This window comes from Saccostrea echinata, unplaced genomic scaffold (assembly GCF_033153115.1).
Source record: "Saccostrea echinata isolate AGI-Se365-2 ecotype Australia unplaced genomic scaffold, CSIRO_AGI_Sech_v1 ptg000005l, whole genome shotgun sequence".
Classification (NCBI taxonomy): Eukaryota; Metazoa; Mollusca; class Bivalvia; order Ostreida; family Ostreidae; genus Saccostrea; species Saccostrea echinata.
The window spans coordinates 10,773,993-10,797,499 of NW_026889754.1; the positions used below are offsets into that span (position 1 = coordinate 10,773,993).

A 23,507-nucleotide genomic window follows, 5' to 3' on the forward strand; every position below is an offset into this window, starting at 1 on the left:
TTTACGTGCGAGCAGTTTTTTCCTGAATATTAAGGTCCATTAAAACTGAAAACAAAACTTCCCAGAAAGACAAATAAATTGATCTACTTTTCGATTTTATGTAATAGAAAGATCTTATGCAATGTTAGTGTCCGTCATTTGTAAGTCTGGACTTTCAACTGTCTGATCTACTTGTATTTTTACAATTTGCTTCTCCTCTTACAGTTTTGTCCGATTTAAATAAAACTTGGAATACAAGTAGCGTACGCTAAGATACTTAGTTTTTTGTTTCACTTTTTTATTTCAGTGAATGGTGTTGCCATGGTCACAAAAAAAAGAATTTCTGTCAAGTTCAAAAATGCAATACGATATCGGCCAATCTTGTAAAACATATATTATAGGTATAACACCATGATACACATTAAAATTGCACTAGTCAACGTTGTAGTGGTTATCTACATCGATAAAATTTCTTAGATACCACTGGGTTATCATTCTATAGAACACATTGTCAAAGAGGAAGGACAACAATTTAATACCCAGTCTTCAGATAATGCGTTCATTCGTTGAACTTTATGTTTTTTAGGGGACAGGGGGTGGGGGTGGCACCGAAACTCGTGCTTAATTATCATTTTTTTAAAATTTTCATTTTGAATAAATCAATGATGAATTATTAATAAGGAATAAAATCAAGACACTTCAACTCCCTTTAACATGAAAATTGAATTTAATGAAAAGAGGTTTTGTGGATTTATGTACTTCTCTCCACAGAAGAAAGAAATAATCAAGAAAAACTGGTTTCATTAGTATTTCCAAAATTCTTTAATGGGGTGTGCTCCAAAGCCCTGGTTCAATCACACCGGTACCTGTATCCAACCTTATTAAATAATACATTATTTATTAACCCCTTCCATCAATATCATGCAAAGCGGGAATTTTGAAAAAAAAAAAAAAAAAGGGGGGGGGGAGTCTCATATAAGTACCCAAAACGTGGAGCGGGGGACGGGGTGCATAACATTTTCACTGATTCCTTTGTTGAACGTAGGACGGTCGCAGGGAGAGTGTGGCATATTTTGGTCAAAATTTGAGGCATGTTACCGGATACTGTTACCTGATATTGCATATGCAAACAAAGAATTTTTTAAGCTTGGTTATAAGTTCTAAAAAAACTTTTGACCGACACAATCAAACATACATAGATATTTGATAAAATGAATACGAATTTACTTTATTACTTTACTAATTCAATTATATAATGAGAATATTTTAGCACATTAAAGAATACGGGCTAGGCTAGTAGATCAAATAATAAAATAGACTGAGATTTGAAATATAAATAGTGAATAAAGCCCATCTCTTTACATATTTTCAAATTTGATTTAAAAAAAAATGATGAAAAGTAATTGCAAAATAAAAAAACCCACCTGACCAGAAGGCCCACTTTAATCTTAAGGACATACGCAACGTAGTTTGTCTTTTTCCCTGGAGTTGAAGAGTTCCAATACTTAAAGGAACTATGTGCTTCATTTTAATGTCTATATATGCTATTGTACACTTCTTCTAAAACAAGTTTGGATAAACAAAACATCTAGAATATTTGTATGTTTTTCTTTGAATTATACAAGAATTTTCATCAATTGATATCTTTTCAATACCCCTGGTAATGTATGCTGATTTTTTGCTTACGAACATCTGATTGCACTATAATCTTAAATTAAGAATATCTCAAAAACTTATCAGTAGGAAAGGTACGTTGCGTATGTCCTTAACAAATAATTTCATTAATAAGTCAACTAATTCTGAACAATATTTGCATATAATATACTGTTACATAGATATAGATGTGTGCCATGTACAACCAAGTACACAATTAATGCAAATTTCTTCTTAAATAGGTAAACCCGATATAAAGGCTTCAAAAGGAAAACTGGACCTTTATGACTATAGGCTTAATTCATCTTTTTCCATTAAAACCATTTATTATTTTTAAAAAAAATAAACTTCGCTGTGTGTCTTCAGAATAGGGTGTACTTTTAAGTTCCTAAAATCATAAGAATGAAATCTAATACACTGAAGATGCCAAAAGCCAGAATGCTTGCCTGAGTCATATTGTGTCTATTGCTCTTAAAAAGATTGTTTTTAAAGATTTTTCCCCTCCATATTCCCATGAAAAATGTTGACACCTATATACATGTAAAATTTTAACCCTAATTTTAGTCTTTTTCTAATCCCAATGTCCATAATTTAAACAAAATTAAATACTGACACATAGATACATGCAAAATGAAACCCCTACTTTTAACCCTTACCGAACCCTAATGTTTATAATTTGAACAAAATTAAATCTCTATCATAATGATGTTGTAATGTTGGCATATGAATTTGCTTTATGTCACCCTGCTAGTTTTTCACTTATACATATTTTCATGCAAAACTTTTAACCCCTGTGCAGCTCTATCCTCGCCTTACGGGCAATGAAAAAACTTGAATCTATGCTCATGAAGAAAACTCTTGGATAACTGTTACATTTGTCTTATATGACCAAGTTGTTCTTAAGGTATTCAATGTATAATGACCATATTCTGTACCTAATAAATGAGTTGTCCAGTGTTTTTAATCAAGTTAGCATTTTGAAGATGTTTTCAAATAAAAGTACACCACCAAAGGAATTTACAAAATTTTGCTTATTGTCCAATTAATTGCACCTTGAATTTTACACTGAGGTCTATGGGCAGCACATGTTTTGTTTAGATATTCTAAAAGGTAATTTGAACTTCATACAAATCTCTTGTGAAAATATGCATAAACTCTCTCTTTATTAAAATATGAAATAAAATAAGTCATCTACCACAGATATATTGACAAATTTTAAATTTTCTTCTTTGCATCAAGGGCAGATAACTCTTGAAAATGTTTACAGTGCAAAATGGTCAGTTTCTAACATGATATCAGTCGTGTGAATTTGGTTCATTTTACTTTCATAATTATCTAGCAATACATATTTAACTAGTTTAAAATGATTCAAAATTGCTCAATATTCCTTCATTATACATTGAATACCTTAAAATGAAAGTTTTTTAATGACATTATCCCATTTTTCATATTTCTTCATTATCTCCCCTTGAAAAAGGATTCAGCACCTTTATTTAAATAAGCTTTATTCCTTTTAAGCAGAGATTATTTAACGTTGTACCAAATGTGGTTTACACTGACTAAATGTTAGAAAAAAAAAAAGAAAATGTTAAAAGTTAATGGAAGACAAACAGTCAAACATATAAATGTTGCATTGTTGGATACCAGAGACTTCTTTTTATTAGAATTGTGCCATTGAGCCTTTGGATCAGGTGAGCTAAATTCCATATCCACATTTAGCTATGGACCTCACTGTTTAAACAGGTGTGTTATATCTCCCTGAAGTAATGTACACCATATACAAATGTAATTTTAAGGCAAATCACTTCAATTTATAAATACTGGTACAATTTAGAAGATCTAAATTCCACTGGCAACTGTCAAAGGCAATCTAGTCTCACTTATAGACGAATCAGAATGTTTTTAAATGTACTTTTAAAGCTTTAATTCAATTGTCACAGCAGATTTTGTTTAACTTCCAAGAAATATTTTTCACACTGGCTGGCTTTCTCAGTTGGGTATTCAAGCACTCAAAATGGCTGCATGATTATTTTTTCTGGTGAACACTAGGAATTTTCTTTAGTCATGGTTTTCTTCTTCAGCCCACCATCATGCATGCATCTATATCGAAATTAAATTTAAATGATCATTTAATCATGCATGTTTTTATAAAAAGCACTTCAAATCATCAAATGCTTCCCGCATATATATATATATATATATATATATATATATATATATATATATATATATATATATATATATATATATGTGTATGTAGATGTATGTAGAATAGTATATTATTTGAATTTGGAATTATTGGCAAGTGTAATCTGGTTCCCCTTAAAAATTAAAAAGGATATAATTCTGTCAAAAATCAACAAAGTGGAATGAAATGCAAACTTGATCTGTATATTAATTATCAAGGTACACTCACATATACTAAAAATCAGCTAAATACACATGTATAGATGTTTGCGAGTGTTTAGTATGGTTGCATATTTCTGCCCCATACATGCAAGATAATTAAATTATGTTAACATGAAACATAATTATGTAGACATGCGATTTATCTATGTCAATATGCAAAATAATTATGTTAACATGCGAGATAAATATGCAGATATGCAACTTATTTATCTCAACATGCAAGATAATAATGTTAACATGCAACTTATATTTGTCAACATGCGACTTGTTTACGTCAACATGCGAGTTATATTTTACATGCAAGATGATTATGTTAACATGCAATTATATTTATGTCAACATGTGACTTATTCATGTCAACATGCAACTTATTTATGTCAACATGTGAGTTATATTTAAACATGCAAAATAATTATGTCAACATATGCATGCAAGATAATAAGTTGCATGTCAACAAACATATCTCACATGTTGACATAATTAACTCGCATGTCAGCATAATATCTTGCATGTTGACATAAATAAGTTGCATGTTAACATAATTATCTTGTATTGTTGACATAAATAAGTCACATGTCTACATAATTATCTTGCATGTAAACATAAATAAGTCGCATGTCAACATAATTCTGTTACATCTTGCTTGTATGATGTCATATAATGGCGTGCGTAAGTTTACCAACATTAAAATTAGATTCTCTCAAGAAGTTGGTAACTTACATGTCAACATAATTATTTTGCATGTTGGCATAAATAAGTCGCATATCTACATAATTATGTTGCATGTTAACATAATTTATCTTGCATGTACTGGGCAGAAATATGCCACCAATGCCCATAGTTTAGGAAAAAAAATCCAGAAAACCAAGTGACAAAGACTGACAAACAGACTGAAAGACAAATAAAGGGGAAACCTGTAGTCCCCTCCGGTTTCACTGGTAGGGGACTAAAATAATTACATATGGTGTACAAATATTTTGGCGACTCTCTGGAACAGTAGTATATTCATTAATTTTAAAATGTACATCATGAAAATATTGATCTTAGTACATGTACATGATGTGCCATAATAGAACATGCTAACTAAATAAATTAAAAGGAAAATCCCACTTTTCAGAGCACGGTTGTAATAAAACAAAAAGTGTGGAAAACCAAATGGGACAGACTGACAGACAGTCAAGGAGAAAACCTATAGTCCTCTCCAGTTTCAACGACATGGGACTATTGAAATAAGAAGTTTACACCCCCTCAAATTTTAAACATATTAAAAGACCCTTCTTTTTGGGATTGAGATTTTTAAAAAAAAAAACCCTGATATTCTTACATTTGGTGATTCAAACAGAATTATAAAATTTAAAACTAAATTCACATAAAATTTTAATGAATAATGAGTAGAGAAAACATTTTTTAAACATTAGAAATTTTATTCTATCCAATTTAGCAAATATTTTTCATCACTCGAATCATTCCTGCTATGGCAGATTAAAATCTGAAGAAAATAATTATTAGATGTGTAGGTTGCAGGGACTTTTGAATGAAAATATAATGTGTATAGGAAGTCTTAACATACATATATTAGCTGTACATATATATAGTCAGATTTATACATTAATATATAAAATATATACACTGTTTATATTATACATGTACATACACTGTGCTGTAGAAAGCCTGTCCATTGCTAGAATTCATTCACCATTTTTTAAATATGTTGTCAACTTAGTGTCTTCAACATATCCCTCTCAGGCCAAAAAAAATAATAGTCTTGTTTCCTGCTACCCGACCTACCCTATTTTTATGCACCTGACCCTAAAGGTTTTTTTAGTTTTGGAAGAAAAAAAATCGGGAATTTCATCATTTTGTTGCCGTAATCGGTTTCGATGTTAACACAAAACAAGCATTTCATGAAATTCTTGTTTTAAAATATGGACTTTCATAAAATACCCTTGAGTTGTGCATATAAAAAGACATGAAATTTAATTTTAAACGACAATATTGACCTGTGACGTGTTTAATTTGATCTTGTATTAGTTTACATCCAAAAAATGCCATCAGAAAAAATAAAATGAAAAAATAAAATAAAATAAAATAATTTTCCTACCTAACTACCCTATTTTTTTCAGGCTGGTAGCAGGAAACAAGACTATTATTTTTTTTGACCTAAATATCAGTTAAACTTACACAATTAACATGATTAACTGACACATTTACTTTCAACAGATTTTATCTAAATACGAGGGGTTATCAAAAAGTTCGTGGACTGATGCGATAAAATGAATACTATGTGGTCTGTGCTTACAAAATTTATAAGGAACATTATACAACGAAAGTTTAAGAAATGTTGAAAATTTTAGGTTGATACGTTGATAATTTGCCAAATTATTCTAAAATTTAAAAGACATTATGTGATCACCCGGCGCTGTCGTCGTTTAGTTTTATGACTTCCGATAACGTCATTGTTTTTCAATGTCCGCTCTTTCTTTATATAATACACTTATCTTGATGACCTTACCTGGAGTTAAGTAAGGACTTAAGCCCATCTTATTTATATGACTTTACAATGTCATGAACAGCTGCTTTCAATGCATATAATATTGTAAATGGATCTATACATAGGGAAAGATCCTTTCTTGATTATGCCAGAATACGTAGCTTGTTGGAGTTCAATTTCTACCACAGATGATCAACGTCACTTTTCGACGTGACTGACTTTTGACACCTTGACTACAAATCAACATTAACTGTGCATCTTTCATCTCTCTGACTCTTTTTTTTAGGCATTTAAAAACAAGTACTCTGGATGCATTTTATTTTTCTGTAGCCTGTTTCAACATTCCCTGGGTCTATACCAGTTTACCAGGTATGAAACTTTATAGAATATTGGAAAAAGAAACCCCTTCCCCTTTTTGACGTCATTTTTAAGCCCTCAATTTTTTGGACACTCCATATAAAATTTACGATAAAATTTCATAGAACTAACAGACTGGGGTAAAAATTGCAAATTTTACGGAACAATTGTGTCGTACCACATGCCTGAACTAACAGGATTTTTTGATGACAAATGTTCATATCAAACAAATTTTTCTCAGTTACTCTCAGGTAGAGAAAATGTCATATTTGAGATTGCGCCGCCTGGACATACCATTGCTTACAAAAAAATTAATAATTTATTTAAACATAAAACTTATGATTGATGGCTTATTCTATAGATAGAAAAGATGATGCTAAGTGTGTTAAAATTCATTGATGTACCTAAAGCGGTTTTAATTTTATGGCGCTAGTCCACGAACTTTTTGATAACCCCTCGTATATCTCATGATTTTATTGCAATTATAAATTCATAAAATTTATATGTCCTTTATTTGTCGCACATAGTCTCTTAATTAGGGGTGTATTGTTATATATGTACCAGTATATGGAGATAACTTTCAACTGAAGTTGGTTACCGGTTAAAGGCAATCTTAATTATCTTTACTTTTTTTGTTGTCAATTTAAAAATCAGAAAAGAATTCAAGTCATCTTAAAGTACAACTAACTTTTACAAATGTAATTTTTTTTTTTTTTTTTTTTTTTGAGATATAGAATTTTGGATTACTGATTCTATAAACATGATAAATTATATTTAAAAACATATTTCATAATGATTGAAGAATACATTTTTTCTTAACAATTTTACAGTGGAAACTTCTAGGATTTTTTTTTAATATTCTAAAGAACATGTAGAACAAAAGTAAAAATTGATATGCATCAATATATATCATAAAACACAAGTCAAAATATTGTCATGATTAAATTTTTTTGCATTTTGATACTCATCCCTACTTTTAATTAAATGAATATTTACTCTAGACTTTGTGTAAGTTTTGAACGAGAAAGCATTTTTGAGATTATAGACTCAAAGCAAAGCTAGTTGGCTGACAACAAAACAAGAGACCCATGGGCAACAACACTCACCTATTAGTCACTTTGGCCTTCTGTTCTGCCACAGATTTTTTCCCCAATATACATGTACTCCTATGTAAAATTTTGATCATCTTTTGTGGCCCAACCCTATATACATGTATAGGGGCAATCATTTAACAAAAAATGAATCTACACTACCAGAGGATGCTTCTTACATTATTATGTTTCATCATGGCTTTGTTGTTCTTGAGAAGAATTAAGCATTTTAAAGATTTATCCAATGTAATCCCTACTGTGGCCCCACCCTACCCCCAGGGGCCATGATCTGAACAATTTAAAACCTACACTACGTAAGAAAGCTTTCACCTAATTTTCATCTTTTCTAGTCCAGTATTTCTTGAGAAGATATTCAATTTTTTCTTATATATATTTTTTAATGTAAAGTTTGGATTCCCTATTGTTGCCCTACCCTACCCCCAGGGGACATGTTTTGAACAATTTACAATCTACACTACCTCATGAAGCTTTCAACTAAATTTCATCTTTAATAGTCCAGTAGTTTTGAGAAGAAGATTTTTAAAGATGTTTTTCCTATAATATTTTCAATGTAAAACATCCATTCCCTATTGTGGTCCCACCCTACCCCCGGGGGCCATGATCTGAACAATTTATATAATCTAATATTCCTTAGGAAGCATTTATATAAGTTTCAGCTTTTCTGCCACAGTGGTTCTTGAGAAGAAGATATCTGAAGATTTTTCCTATATATTTCATTGTAAAATTTTCATCCCCTAATTTGTGGCCCCATCATGCCCCATGGGGGCAAGATTTGAATAATTTACAATCTACACTACCTCAGAAAGCTTACATATAAGTTTCAGCTTTTCTGGCTCATTGCTTCTTGAAAGAAGATTGTTCAATGACTCCACCCTATTTTTGCATTTCTTGATTATCTCCCCTTGCAAGGAAACTTGGCCCTTCATTTTAAAATTTAGAATCCCCTTTACCCAGGAATGTTTTGTACCAACTTTGCTTAACATTGGCCCAGTGGTTCTTGAGCATGTTGAGAAGTTGAAAATGTGAAAAGTTTACAGATGGACGGACAGATGCTGGACAATGATGTGTGATCAGAAAAGCTAACTTGAGCTTTCAGCTCAGGTGAGCTAAAAACTGAAAAAGGGGGGGGGGGGTTAAGTCATACATGCACCTTGTCCATCAGCTTTCATGAAAATTAAAAATATATGTACATGTATTTTAAAAAAAAAATCAATGTGAGAAGCTACATGTAAAAATTAGTTAAAATTAAATGGTAGTAATTAAAATTGCTAGTTCATTAACAATCAAGATAATTAATATAAATGTTTAATTCACTTACCAATAGTTAGATCCAAGTTCATATAACCATATTTCCAATGGTTGATTCTTTGTCATCAAAACTCCTAAAACCCGTTTTAGTCTTAACTCGCACATCTTCCTTGAATTTCTGAGAATCATGATTTTTGTTAATTTTGTCACTCACTCAATCATGAGTCCAACAGTATTTTCCTGACTTTGTGGAAGTCTGAAAAAAGTCCTGAGGATTACACTCTACTATTCTTTTTTTTCACACTCCCATGGACTTTACTCTGATGTGTCATATTTGGTTTCTCACAATCCTTAAATCTTTCTATTGTGGCTATATATGCTTCCTTTAAACTTGGTTGATATCATGTGTTCTATGATCCACCACAAGCTGTAGAACAGAGGTCCTTCTTAAAGGTATTGTTGATAAGAAATGTTCATAACTGAAAAGACAAATTGTTTCCCATCTATTAGAATGTTGCAGACCTTTAATGAAATATACAAGCAGTACTTAAGCTCAAAGGTGCATTGAAACATTACTAATTGTGAGCATAGTAAACATAGATCTTTAAAACATCAGAGGTGGGATCAGTTGTCATGGAGGAATAGGCATCCCCTGTCAACTAGTTACACCTACTGTGAGCTCCTTGTCATAATAGGGTGAATGGATAAATCTGTAGACAATTCAGTATAAAAATAATGGCCTAACACTTTCTGTATGAAAAACATCAGTAAACATTTGACTTGTCTCACAGTAGACTATATTTGTTAACAAGGTCATTGTATCAAACCAGGGTTTAATTGACATTTCCTTTTATGAGTACTAGACAAGTCGGGCTACTTCCCATAATTTTTATTATTATACCTCTAATGTAATTACTCTATATAAAATTAATACCATAAAACTGTCTATTTCCACGAGAAGAGACTATTTCCCTCATCTGAGGACTACTCCCTGGAAAATCAGAGCTACTCCCTGGGACTACTCCCTCATGAATATTTATTAGTAATTTTAACCAATCAAAGTGTTCAGTGGGCGGAACGTTTAAGAAATCTCGAGTCTGTGACGTCATGTTATTAGCAATGTAACTATGACGTCAAAACATTTCGACATGCGATGTCAAAATCATACTTGGATTCTAGCGAAATGAAGGCAACGATAATTCTTCAAAATGTCAGTGAAAATACTTTTTAAAAATAATTTAATTGTTTTAGGACATGATGCATTACTTATAACAATGTGTTAAACCGCATGTATTTGTGATTTTGCCTCTTCATTGTTTTTTTTTTAAATGTCGGAACGTCTGGTGAAAAAATTAAATCGTCTATGATTGTTTCGGTATAATAAAACAGTTATGGAATGGGAACTCGGGAAATAGCAAATTTATGGTTCCCCTCGGCAGGAAACTGGGAAATAGTTTCCTCCCTCGGGGAACCATAAATTTGCTATTTCCCTCGTACCCATTCCATAACTGTATACTAGCCCTGACCGTAAAATCACTAGCCCCGACCAAACTGAAATTTTTTTTCTTTTTATAACCTGGTATTTGAGTGAAAAAAGTTCAAAACCATACTATCTCTCGCATGTATTAAGATAATACATTTTGACAGACTTTTCCATAGGTCACAGCCCATTCAGTCGGGTTAAACAGAACATGCGAATATTATAGGCCTTAAAGAACATACAAGGAACTTTAAAAAATTATTACCTTAAATATAAATAAATTAAAGAATATATTATTCGATATATATTATTCAATAATTTTTATACCAATTGATACTGAACGAAGCTAGTTTCGATCGCAAATTGTCTATTACAGCCAGGATAAAAATAAGGATTGTGTCATGCCGTGAAGTTTTCTTTTTCAGAGCGATGGCTGCGTTTACAATCAGAAAATTAAAAAAAATTGTTTACAAAGTTTATAGAACATTTATTTGAAAGACTGAAATGAGATTTAACATTATTTCATCCACACGACCAGTCGGTCTAGATCGAGAACATTTGACACGACCGGACCACTCATTTACTAGACTGGGTCACTTGGAAGTGCCTTAGTGTCAAACCCTGCAAGCACAGAATTTGCAAAATGTTGGCTATACCTATACCTGTATACCTTGGCTATACAACTTATTTGCCAATAGCTTGCCTCATTTTGGTAATTGTTTGTACATAGTACACATGCTCTTGCCCTTTGAATCAAATGGGAGACTTAAACTCCATATGCAGGTGATAATGCTACATAAGTAAGGGAAGTTAATAATAGAAAAATGAAAGTTATCGTGTTTATCATAAAGTTTAGTTGTTACTTTGCCATTAATGTCTTTATCTAGTAAAATATCCAAATATGAAACAGATGTATCAGCCTCTGTGGTGTCTTTAATTTTGAGTTCAAAGGAAAATACATGTGAATGACAAAATTTAAATGCATGTATAATGAACAGTGATCAATCTCAAAATATCTATAAAAATCTATAAAAAAAAATCTATAAACAATACAAATCTGTGAAGAGCCTCGCATAAAACAAGGACCCCCTGGAAATCCCAGAGGTGGGATCAGGTGCCTAGGAGGAGTGAGCATCCTCTGTTGACCTGTCAAACCTGAATAAATTAATGTAGGAATAAAAATGAATAATTACTATCCATTGATAAAGCATCATCAATATATTTACATGTACATCATATATCTAATGTACCGGCAGTATGTATAGGATAGGAAATACAAAATAGTGTATTTTCAACTTAAGGTCATAATATTAAAAAAAATCCTATATTTCCAAAAATTGGCTTTCATTTGTTTCATTGTATTTAATCATGTAAATAATGTACCTGACCACCAACATATGGCATGTGGCTTAAATGTGCTATAATTACACATGCATCAAAATTTAATTCTATAATTATAGCTTTGCTTGGTGTTCACATGGAGTTAATGCAAAGAAATTTAATGCACAGTTAATTAATTTGAATTAACTTATTCGCATTAAGGGGAGACAGGACACATGTCACATGATTGAATTGACTGTGCCATAGTCAAAGGGGCTGACAAATAATTTTTTAGGCACTTGTCCAAAGGCAAGTGCACGGTAAAAATTCACTTGCACTACCTGAATTTTTTCTTGCCCCACCATCATGACCATAATCTAATACTGTATATATTTATACATATTTCAAAAAATAGGAAGACAAATAATGAGTAGATCATGCAAGCCCCTGTGTCTAGCTTTATTTCTATGACTTACCGGTACACATGGATTTAATTTTTTAAAAGTCACTTGCCCACGGGCAAGTGGTTGATAAAATTGCACTTGCCCACCCTTAAAATTCACTAGTCACGGGCTTTGGGCAATGGGATTTATCCTCTGAGTCACTGTTAATGTAGGTGCTAAACATTGTTAAAATCATCATTATTTGTGTAATTTTTGTTCAACTTGTTAAGCTTAAACATTTAATGTAAAATAATTAAGAGTATTAAATGATCGTGTAAATATTTAAAAATTGTGAAATTGATCGATCCACCCCTCTATTTCTTTATGCTACAGTCTAACAAGTCAGTGATTTCATATATGTTCTCTCAGTGCAGTGAGATCAAGTACATGTTGATTACCTGGTAAGACTTGGTAAGTTTAATAACATAGAAATAGATCAAAATCAATGCTTCGTGATGTATTTTTTGAAGCAGGAACTACAAAAATAATTATTACGTTTTTAGTAGCAAAGATTCTCTGAATTAATATTTCATTTCGGTTGTGTATGTTTTCCTGTAACGTCACAGTTGTTTTTCCCACACTCGGAAAATGTAAAGATGAAGCGTTTTTACCACGCTTATGTCTTGTTCAATGTCCTCTGTGATAATGAGGTAAGCTTCACGTTATGATATTGCTACAGTTGATTACTATGAAGAAGGACTTCAGTTCAATCATAAATCTTCAAATATTTATAGACAGAATTATTTCCCAAATGAATTTTTCGTCGTTGAAGATGTCTTGAAAAGTACGTAATTCATCCAATCCATATACATTGTGAAATAGCAAAAATGCTTAAAGAATTTTAAATTCTATATATATTCTGAATACTTGAAGAGATGCATGTCCTTATACATATTTTTTTGTTTGTGATTTAAAATTTCCATTTTAGACTTAGTTATGGACCCATAAACACGAAGAACCAAAACTATTTACAGACACTGTGCGAAGCGATATTTGTATGGCGATATCGCTTAAATAAGTCAAGAAATCTGAACGCAGAATTACTTTAAAATGTGTAGGACATATGAAGTTAAAAGTATACAAAATATGAAAAAAAATTCATTGACTAGATTTTTTTCAGCTCAAGGCCCTGTTCCTCCTTAAATTCTCCGTGTGAATGTGGTCCAAATTTAATCTGCAGTAACTTACATTTAATTCGAATTAAACTCTCCTTGTGTAGAGGATATTAAATGTACATATCTCATACTGTACACCCTCATCAAAGTTTCACAACCAGTTCATACATATTCTTGTCAGCTGTCAAAATCACATTCGCATGATTAAAATGAAAGTGAACGTTAAGTTGAATACCGATCCCGATTAGAATCAAGACCAAGGACTGTAAAGTGTTAAGGACCCTCTATCGTGCTCTATACACTAAATCAAAAATGTTTTTAGTCCAAGATGAATAAATTGAACACTTTATTTACATGCTTTCTCACTCAGGTAAACAATGTGTAGAGATTTCTGTTCATCAATACTTTAATGTCTTTGAATATTTTTCTTAGGGTGTAAATATGCCATGTACCCTATGTTGAACATGTTGAAATTCAAGAAAATGAAATAGATCTGATTAACGCATTATTTATACCTTTATATAATATGATTTTCTCATTCAATTGTTAAGAATGCTTGCATTAATTGAAATTCAGTAACAGACTGTTAGGATTTCAATTTATTAAATTTTAGATCCCAGGGCAAATAAGTCTCTATCTCCATAAAATACCATAAAATCAGGGCTCTTAGGTGTGCAGTATATAATAGAGTGTTATTAATTTGTAATTAAAATAATCATGGAGGGTAAAAAATGGGGGGGGGGGGGTTACAATCTTTCAGATTTCTTCTAATTCCATCGCAAAATATATAAAGAAAACTTAATTTATGCAATCTAAGTAATAAACAGATGATAACATTTCTGAAATAAGATATTATATTCTTGGCACACAGACTTCTTCACTATCAACAACATGTTTACCTTTTAAATTAAATTTTAATAATCTGGTTAAGTGGTAACAGATCTAGATACTCTTTATTAACAAACTTCTCTTACAGTGTAACATAATTGATCACTCAGGCTTAGAGAGTCTGCCCATCGATATCAAACATTAATTACCGGGTATTAGAGTCCCTCTGAAAGATTATGAGGCCCCTTATATTTTTTGTTGTATATTTAAATGTCTTGTCTTATTATTTTTGATACACTTACAAATAACTTGTTCCTAAAAACTTAATAATGAGTAAACTTGAGTTTGGTCTGAAATTACTGTACCTTTCCAGTCACTGCACTTAAGAATACTAAATGCATCTGCTGTACGTTTTACTCACATTAAAGTGTTGGTTATATACTGTAGATTGAAGCATAAATTTTCGTGGAGATAAAATTTTGTTGATTTGAATCTGAGAAGGTTTTGTGGGCATTAAATTTCGTTGTTACGAATGTAACCCTACTCATTTTATTGTAATGTAAAATTTCATGTGGGATTTAATTTCGATGATAATGTTAACAACAAACAACTGTCGAAATAAAGGAATATAATTCGATCTGCTTTTAAAGTATATATTGTATATATATACATGTATATAAAATGTAGCTTCTCTGGCCTTTCTATTGATAATGTAGATAAGTGAGCAGAGTCATCTAGTGTGATTACATTTTTTATTACTTTGAGGGGAAGAATCATAAAACCTGTTGAAGTTTTTGATTTTTTTTAATTTTAATTGCCCCTAGCTAGTCCTATAGGAATATGGCCTCAGACCAGTGATCAAGTTTTCATAAAGAATGAATAGATCCAGTTTTACATAATGCCAAATGTTAGCTTCAGTAATTTATGCACGATTAATACCATATTCCAAAAAACAAAAATTACTTTTCCATGCATTCTCCAGTGCCTCATGTTAGAATGGGAGGGAGTTAGAAAATTTGCAAGATTTCAAACAGCTACACATGCTACAAATCTCTGTTATTTATGTCTCTATGACACCCTTGATGACAGAAACTTTTTGAAGGATTTATAAATATTGTAAATGTTCAGTCATAATTCCATATACATGTAACATAATTGTATTCTCTGCATTTGGAAAATCTTTTCATTTAAATCTTTTTAAAAATCCCTGAATGGAAGTAAATCTCTTCATTTTGAATTTCAGTGGTTGCAATTCATACCCCAATAAAAACATGATTGTATAGTGTCTACCCCTCCTTCTTTGTCTTTTTTTTTTTGTTTTTTTTTGTTTTGCTGAAAATAAAAGTGTGCACACCATAAAAGAGAATAGTAGTTCATATTATTTTGTTTAATATATTAATACATTACATGGTATGCCCCGACGACAACAATAGCCAATGGTGTAGTGTTAATTATCTGTCCTGTACATGTTTATAAAAATGGAAAACAGCTAAAATAAAATGATGAAAATTATCGGTATGACAGTCAGTTGCAAGCATCTTTTTTTTTTTAAATCTTATTTAAATAATTAACGACAGACAGTCGTTAAGGTATTACATGTAAAACAGTACTGATTCATGACAGGTCTGGAAAAGGTATACAGATCATGCTAATACACAAACACATCATCATGAACATGAACACAGATCATTAGAACTTCAGGTAGTGTTTGTTTTTTTTTCCTGACATGTAGCTTTCCACTATTAAATGAATATTATATAATTGCATTCATACCATATAAACTTCTCCTTGCCGTGTTCTGAGTAGCCATGAACATTAATAATTTCTCATCCAAAATCAATGTTTCTACCTGAAATGTATTATAATATAAGTTTTAAAACATGCATGAATTCCATGATAAATAGGGAAAAAAAAATTAATTACTGTAACTTAAATTAGTAGAAGTTGCATTATATTCATGCATGAATCATCACAGCTATATTTACATATTCTCTCAAAATTGCCCCAATGCAATAATGAGTGCATGTCAAAAAAAATGACAAGTATCAATCTTTAAATTCTCATACTTTGAAATCTTTGTACATTAAAATTAGGGCATGTGACATGTCACTGTCTAAATGCACAATTAGGGCATGTGACATGTCACTGTCTAAATGCACAATTAGGGCATGTGACATGTCACTGTCTAAATGCACAGCATGTCTTTGACATTAATATCAACTTATATCAGTTATATAGCTGCACTATACCCTCAGTTTGCAAGGGCTAGAAGACCACGTTGAAGCAGGGACGTCTACATGCTTAACAATAATATCATTATGTCCCTGGGAGAAGTAGACAGCTACACCCCCCCCCCTTCATCATTTAAACTTGCAGAAATTATTTCTGTTTACGCTTCAGTCGAACATGTGTTTTTTAGTTGACAGCTTACTATGTACACAATATTAACAATGATTTTAACAGCCCACGTACCTATATATAACCCAAGCAGACTGAACGTTTCCCCGGCCCATAACACACGGCGTGACCGACTCTACTTTCGTTTTTAATATGAAACTTCGAACTTGGCATGACACATAAACAAGATGCGAAACACAAGAAAATATTTAAAATTTCTGACAGTATTTTGTGCTACACAATGCAAAAGATCAACGTTGATTCAATAAAATTGAAATATTCTATTAGATACAGATGCAGAAATAGTTTCTCTCCGCGAGCACAACGCACATAGGTCAATACGGAATGTACGTGTTTACCTTCCCAGAGACATAGATATAGAAAAGATTTCTTTATGTTTTTACTAACATTAATAATTATAACTTTTAGTAAATTGATTTTTACCATTTATACTGCAATTATGCAACGATGCACATTGTAACTATACAGGATATACATACCTTAGGAAAATTCTTGTGTAGACAATTAATTAATGTCATATATAATGGACACATCTTTACTCATTAATTCATAGGCCATATTTAAAACATTAAATTTATTTAATTTATTGACAAATTTTGTACTTACCTTTTACGAAGTTGACTTCGTCCCCATGTACATGACTAAGTGTGAAACGGGTACTGTATTATGATGTCATTTACGACGTCATTTGATGTAACGAGCATGCGCACTTGCAATGTGTGTAAGTCTCGCCGAGAAGAAAAAATGATGGATCGGTGGTCATCTTATACACACTCATTACACAGATCTCATGAATCCGGTCAAATTAACACATCAATTTTTTGAAATCGGATGCATCCTAGGACAGTTTCTAGTTGATTTATGACAAAATCCAACTGAACACCACCATTTCGTGTTCATAGACAGTTATGTAAACCGGACATCAATGAAATTATCGTCCCGGCTCCGCAACTACACAGCTTTATTCATTTCCGCTGCACGATAACCACTGCATGTGGAGGTAACAAGATTTTAACAAAAGTGTTACAAGATTACTAGAAGGAAATACAAGGAAAATGAAGGAAGGCAAGTCAGGAATATTTCTTCACATTCTGCCTCTTTATTAACTATCAAAGTACTCAGAAGTACAGAGAGCCGAGCTCCTAAATCAGAGTAATAAACGAAGACCGTTTTACACGAAACATACATTGTTACAGTAATAACAGATAACAAGAAGTGCAGAAACTAAATGTATATGTAACATAAGAAAAGGATATTTCTATATGGCATATACATGTAGCATAAAAAAATGTAGAAAATTAAATAAAAGCTAGGTCGAATTTAATAGCGTAAGCATTTTCTCACATTTATCGTTCAGGGGTCTTATACAACTTACAGAAGTGAATACACATTGATAAAGCAAGGTCTAACCTTTGTGCACAGATGAGTCCTCAGCGGGAGGTGTTGCAGCAAGGTTTGTATCAGGTCGCATGCTCCAGTCATTACTGTTAGCCTGGTAACACAACCTCCATTTATAGAATGTGTCGCAGACATTGCCAGCGGCCTGGTGAACCTTTTGCATATTTTAAACAAATAATTAATCGAAGAACATGGGAGGAAGTACATTACTTTTAAAGTTTATTTGTTTGGAAAATTCCTCAGTTTACCTTGTTTAATTTAGTGTCTGTATTGTCTCAGAAGCAGCTGGACATTCTTACTATATTTTTACTCGTAAATTTGATTTGATTTGACGGTGAGGAAGCTAGGGGGGTCACGGGGTCTTGTCGACTTGGATTTTCAGCTGAAATTGGAGGAAATATATAAAGCTGCAATTTCCTAAGAGCAACCCAATTCTAGCAGTTACGGTAACAATGCAGTTTGTTCCCCTGAAGACAAGGATTCTAACACACTAGTACCTGAAGCTGAAAAGGTGCTAAATTTTTTTGGCTTACTGTCAACATTGAATAGAAAGTTGATGCAAGTGAATTTTCAAATCATGATTCACATTTTCTCCTCAACCAATTGTAAATATGATTCATCAATAACACACATGAAATGGGATACTACATTTTTCAAGTAAATAATTCTCATTGTCTCTCTTGTAATAAGCTTGAAATTTTTATGCAGATCCATATTTGGAAAGACAATGAAGAGAAGGATCTAATATCGATAAGATCAGAGAGTCAAGACAAATTTCAAGATGTCAAAAATCATGACATTTTATGGGCACAAATAACAAAGACCCTTAACTCTCACAAAGTTCCTGTTACAATAAATCAAGTAAAAAAACAAGTGGAAAAATATAAAAAAAAAAAAAAAAAAAAAAAAAAAACGTATAAAAAAGTTGTTGATGACAATCAAAAAACTGGAAACAAAAAGACAACTTGGAAATATTTCGAAGAGTTCAAATCATTGTACGGTAATAGGGCGTCTACAACTGCAACAATAACGTACGACAGCTCAAAAGGGACAATGAACAGTCCAAAATCTGATGCAAGTCCCAGTGAGTCCTGTTTGCCATCAACATCCCTGAGAGAAAAACCTTAAATAGCCAGACTGATCATAGGGACTTGGATTCTAAAAAAACCAAGCTTGAAAAAAAGGTACTTTATCAAAGTCTTTGAAAAACTAACAGCTCAAGGTGATAAGATGATCGAGGAAGTGAAAAAGCAACATGCAGCAAAAATGGAGCGCTTTGATAAACTGTTAAAGAGACTGACTTTGCCTGGATCTTGGCTTTAACAAAATACCAGTATTGGGTATATGCATTGTTTGTTGTGATATTGGTGAAAATGTTTTGATAGTGCAGGTAGCTTCTTCTTACTATTGAGAAAAGTGGGATGTTTTTTTAAGTTGCCAAAAAGTAAAATAAATGTATTTTTATCTCCCAGTAATTCTATAATTCTTTTGTCATATATATTTTGTTAATATTTTTCAAAGGTTCCAATGTTTCATTATAGTTTGAAATTTGATGGTTTCTCTTTAAAATGGTGTGTTTTAACAGTAATAGAAATATTACTATGAAGAATGTACATTTAATTTATTTGTTCTCATATTTCTTTAGTCTAGTCATAGATATGACACCTATGTTCAACTTGTTAATTATTTTATTGTTCACGTGAGCTTTTCTGATAACATTTTGTCCGGCGTTGTCTGTCTGTAATCTTTTCCCATTTTTCGAGTTTTTCGCAAAATTTTAAAAAAGTAAGTATATGGGGGTTGTAAAGCTTTAATTCTAGCTATATATGAGAGTAAAACATTGTGTGAATAAAAGAACAATAGATTTTTCTATTTCTCCTAAAATAGATTTTTAAAATTCGATATAAATGCAGACATTACTTTATTAAAGATTGGTGAGCTCGCAAAAATCAGCACTACGTCTCGAAGAGAGATCCAACTGGCAATGGAAGGTCGCTCTGCCCTTCTGACCCTTTGGGGAGAAAGGTCAGAGCAGACCAACATGACCCTCGGGGCCATGAAAGGTATAATAGCCCTCAAGGCCGGGAATGAATTTCGCGGCCAGAGGGCTTATTGCTCTACCCCTTCAACAACGTTCAGGGTAAATAAACATGTTTAAAGAAATTACTTATGATTATTCTATTTATGGAAACCTAAGTTATATTTAATGAAAATTAAGGAATTTCAATGAATTAATGTACACACACAAATTATTTATAGATGGTGGAAGAAGTAGAGTTAAAGGAGGAAAATTTTGAAGGAGTAGTTGATTTCTTTTGACAGGAATACATGTAGTCTTACACGGTAGTTGAGGACATTGTCAATTATTTTATATTGACAATCTCAACAGAAATTTATCAATCCTATTTTGGACTTGAAATTGCGTATGATTTTTTAAAACTTAATTTTTCATGGAAAAAATATTGTGAAATAATAGGAAAAAAGGTACAAGAAGTATGTTCTATACTTTTTTTTTTCCATTCGCGATCAGGCTTTGTACGTGCACGTGGTAGAAAAATTGAGTTAAAAATTTATTTTCAACAATTTTATTTACTTACAAAATTTTATCATACAACATTAGTTCTATGGCAACAAAATTCATTCTCATAAAAAAATATTGCTTCCTTTTTAGTTTATAATGAAAGCATTTTTATTCTACTGAAAATGTAGATTACCGTTTTTCTTTCTTTCATGTGTAATAATTTACATATGTATATTATTTACCGAGTCAAAGAAAAGAAAACAAAAAAATAATTTTAATTTAATATTTATTACAATAAAAATCATTGATTTATTTATCATTAACGTGTCCTGAAGAAAAAATTAATATAGCTTTGTATATGATTACTATTTCAATGACATTATATAATTATTTAAAATAATTACACCTACTTCATTTCAAATGAAAACAAAAATAAAATCTAAATATTAAGTTAATTTTCATTCTTTCATTCATGTTAATTAAATTTTCATTCTTTCATTCATGTTAATTATGTTACAGAATCACTATACAAGGAGAAAAAATTTAAATCTTTGAAAGACTGAATAATATTTTCCTTATCTTTCAGGCACATTTGTTATACATAAAATAATTGCATGACATTTATTGTTTTGTAAAAACAAATTCCAAATTTCCAAATTGTTTCCCTACTTCAGTAATTTAAGCATTGATGAAAAAATTCTATAGTACTATAGTTTACTATAGATAACTATACTTTACTATAGTTCAATATAGTAAATCAACGTTTTCACTATAGTAAAGCAAAGTATATTTTATACCAGACACAACTTAACAGAAAGCGGACCACAACCGAACCCTGGGTTTGCTTTCCGTGTTCGCTCTGGTTCTGCTAGGACTGACCCCGAGCGACCCCAAAGGGAAACCGCAGCGAACCCAGAGCGAACGCTGATAGCGAACCCGGATTTCAGAAGCACACCCAGCGTTCGGTATTATATAACAGAACTGTCAATCAAGTTAACGCGTAGACCAATCAGCGCATCAACTAATCAGTAAGCCTGTTGCCATCCGAAGTAAATCATAACATTTGTATACGTACAGTTGTAAGTGTATCAGCATTGCGAGTTTACATACAATGTGTAGATTTACTTTTATTCATATAATTAATTTTTACAAAATATATAATTCTCCAGGTCGTAGTATAATGCCGTTACGTTATAAATAATTCATCACGCAAATTTTAATTTAAAAAATGCCATATTGTAAAATCTCCTCTGGTGAGAGAGTTACAGATACATTAAAAAGAAAACAGGAAAGAAAAGCTAAAAGACTACACTATCTATATTGAAAACCTCATTAATTTTTTAGCTAAGGTACATTATCGTAGTTTTGACTCTTGCTCTTTTATAATTGGACAATATAGTCACTTATTAAGGCGAAAATTCCGCCATTTATGCCGTTTGCCTCCCCTGTATGAGGTAATAGATTTGTACTTTCCAGTCCCCCGTTTTGGTTTGGATCTTATAGCTATGCAAAATTGCAAAAGTTCTTTATCAAATCTCTCTTTGCTGGCATTCATGTGAGTATGAAGCTCGTTTCGGATTAATCCTGAGAAAGAGGTAGCTGTTCCGATTTTTTGAAGAGCCCCACTCTGATTTCTCTTAATTGGTCATTTGTTTCCTCGATTTTGTCCTCCAGGATTTTAATTTATTCTTGCATGAATTCCTTCTGAAGGGAAATAGCCTTTTCTTTCCAAAGAGATTGGAATGTTGTTCAATGTCCTTATTTCAAAGATTAGGATTACATCTGATATTCTACTTTTCTGTTTCTATTTTTATCAGTTTCTGTTCAGAAGAGCAAGAATTTCCACTCAGTTGGAGGCCATGTCAAAGTAACTAGACTGTCCATGATGCCAGCTGGAGACTCGACTCCACTTTCGTTTCCCTGGTGGAGAAGAGACATAAGACCTTTGGACAGTGGCCTCATGGCCCTCAACTTTGTATCATCAACAGGATATGGAAGGGTCAAATCCGACACTGGAATGGCCAAAAGGTCCTCCTGCTGCTGTTCATCGGGAAAGTCATCGGCTAAAGCTGGACTAGGCATGCTGAAAAGGTCAAGGTGCTACAATACTCCTTGTACTCTGTTAGCTGCTCAGTGTTTCGATTTCTATGCCCCACCACCACTCTGACGGGCTGTCCTCTATACGCATATTTGGTTGTCAGGGGTATTTTCCTGATTGTTATCAGTGTTCCTGTAAAATATATGCCAGTATCAATCTAACTTTTTGCAAGATCAAAAATGCAGGGAAAACAACTATCACAGACGACATGGTAACATTTACTTTGCAATTTATTCTCTTCAAGGGTGAAATCTTTGACTTTCTGTTTTCACGTAGAAACAAGAGAAGATTTGGCCAAGCCTTTTGCTTAGACAAAGAGGAGACATAAGGCCTTTGCTAGATTTTTGTTTCTTTTTGTAAGATTTCATTTTTAACTGTTGAAAAGAGGCGTTCAACAACAGCATGTCTGTTGGATCTCTCAATTACATTTCTGTCTGGTTCTAATAATAGAAGACAGGTCCAAAGAGTGGAAAATGGTAAGCATTGTTAAAGAATTTTCTCAGCCAGCATTGGAATGTTAAATGATCAAAACGCATCTTGCTCTCGAATTCAGTCAATTAATATATAATTTAAATCAATTTTTGAGACTTTAAAAATCATAGTGATGAAGTTAATATGACAAAAAATAAAAAAATAT

General features: G+C 32.0%; 1 long non-coding RNA gene and 1 pseudogene across 1 annotated transcript; one reads left to right on the top strand and one right to left on the bottom strand.

Moving 5' to 3' along the window:
• Positions 1-1,276: 1,276 nt before the first annotated feature.
• On the bottom strand, positions 1,277-16,272 carry LOC133179793 (uncharacterized). The gene is made up of 3 exons (XR_009720167.1): positions 16,209-16,272; positions 9,320-9,728; positions 1,277-3,732 (listed from the first exon to the last, which is right to left on the bottom strand). It is a non-coding gene; the product is annotated as an uncharacterized LOC133179793 (long non-coding RNA).
• Positions 16,273-18,953: 2,681 nt separating this feature from the next.
• LOC133179878 (uncharacterized) lies at positions 18,954-19,574 on the top strand (annotated as a pseudogene).
• The last annotated feature ends 3,933 nt before the right edge of the window (positions 19,575-23,507 follow it).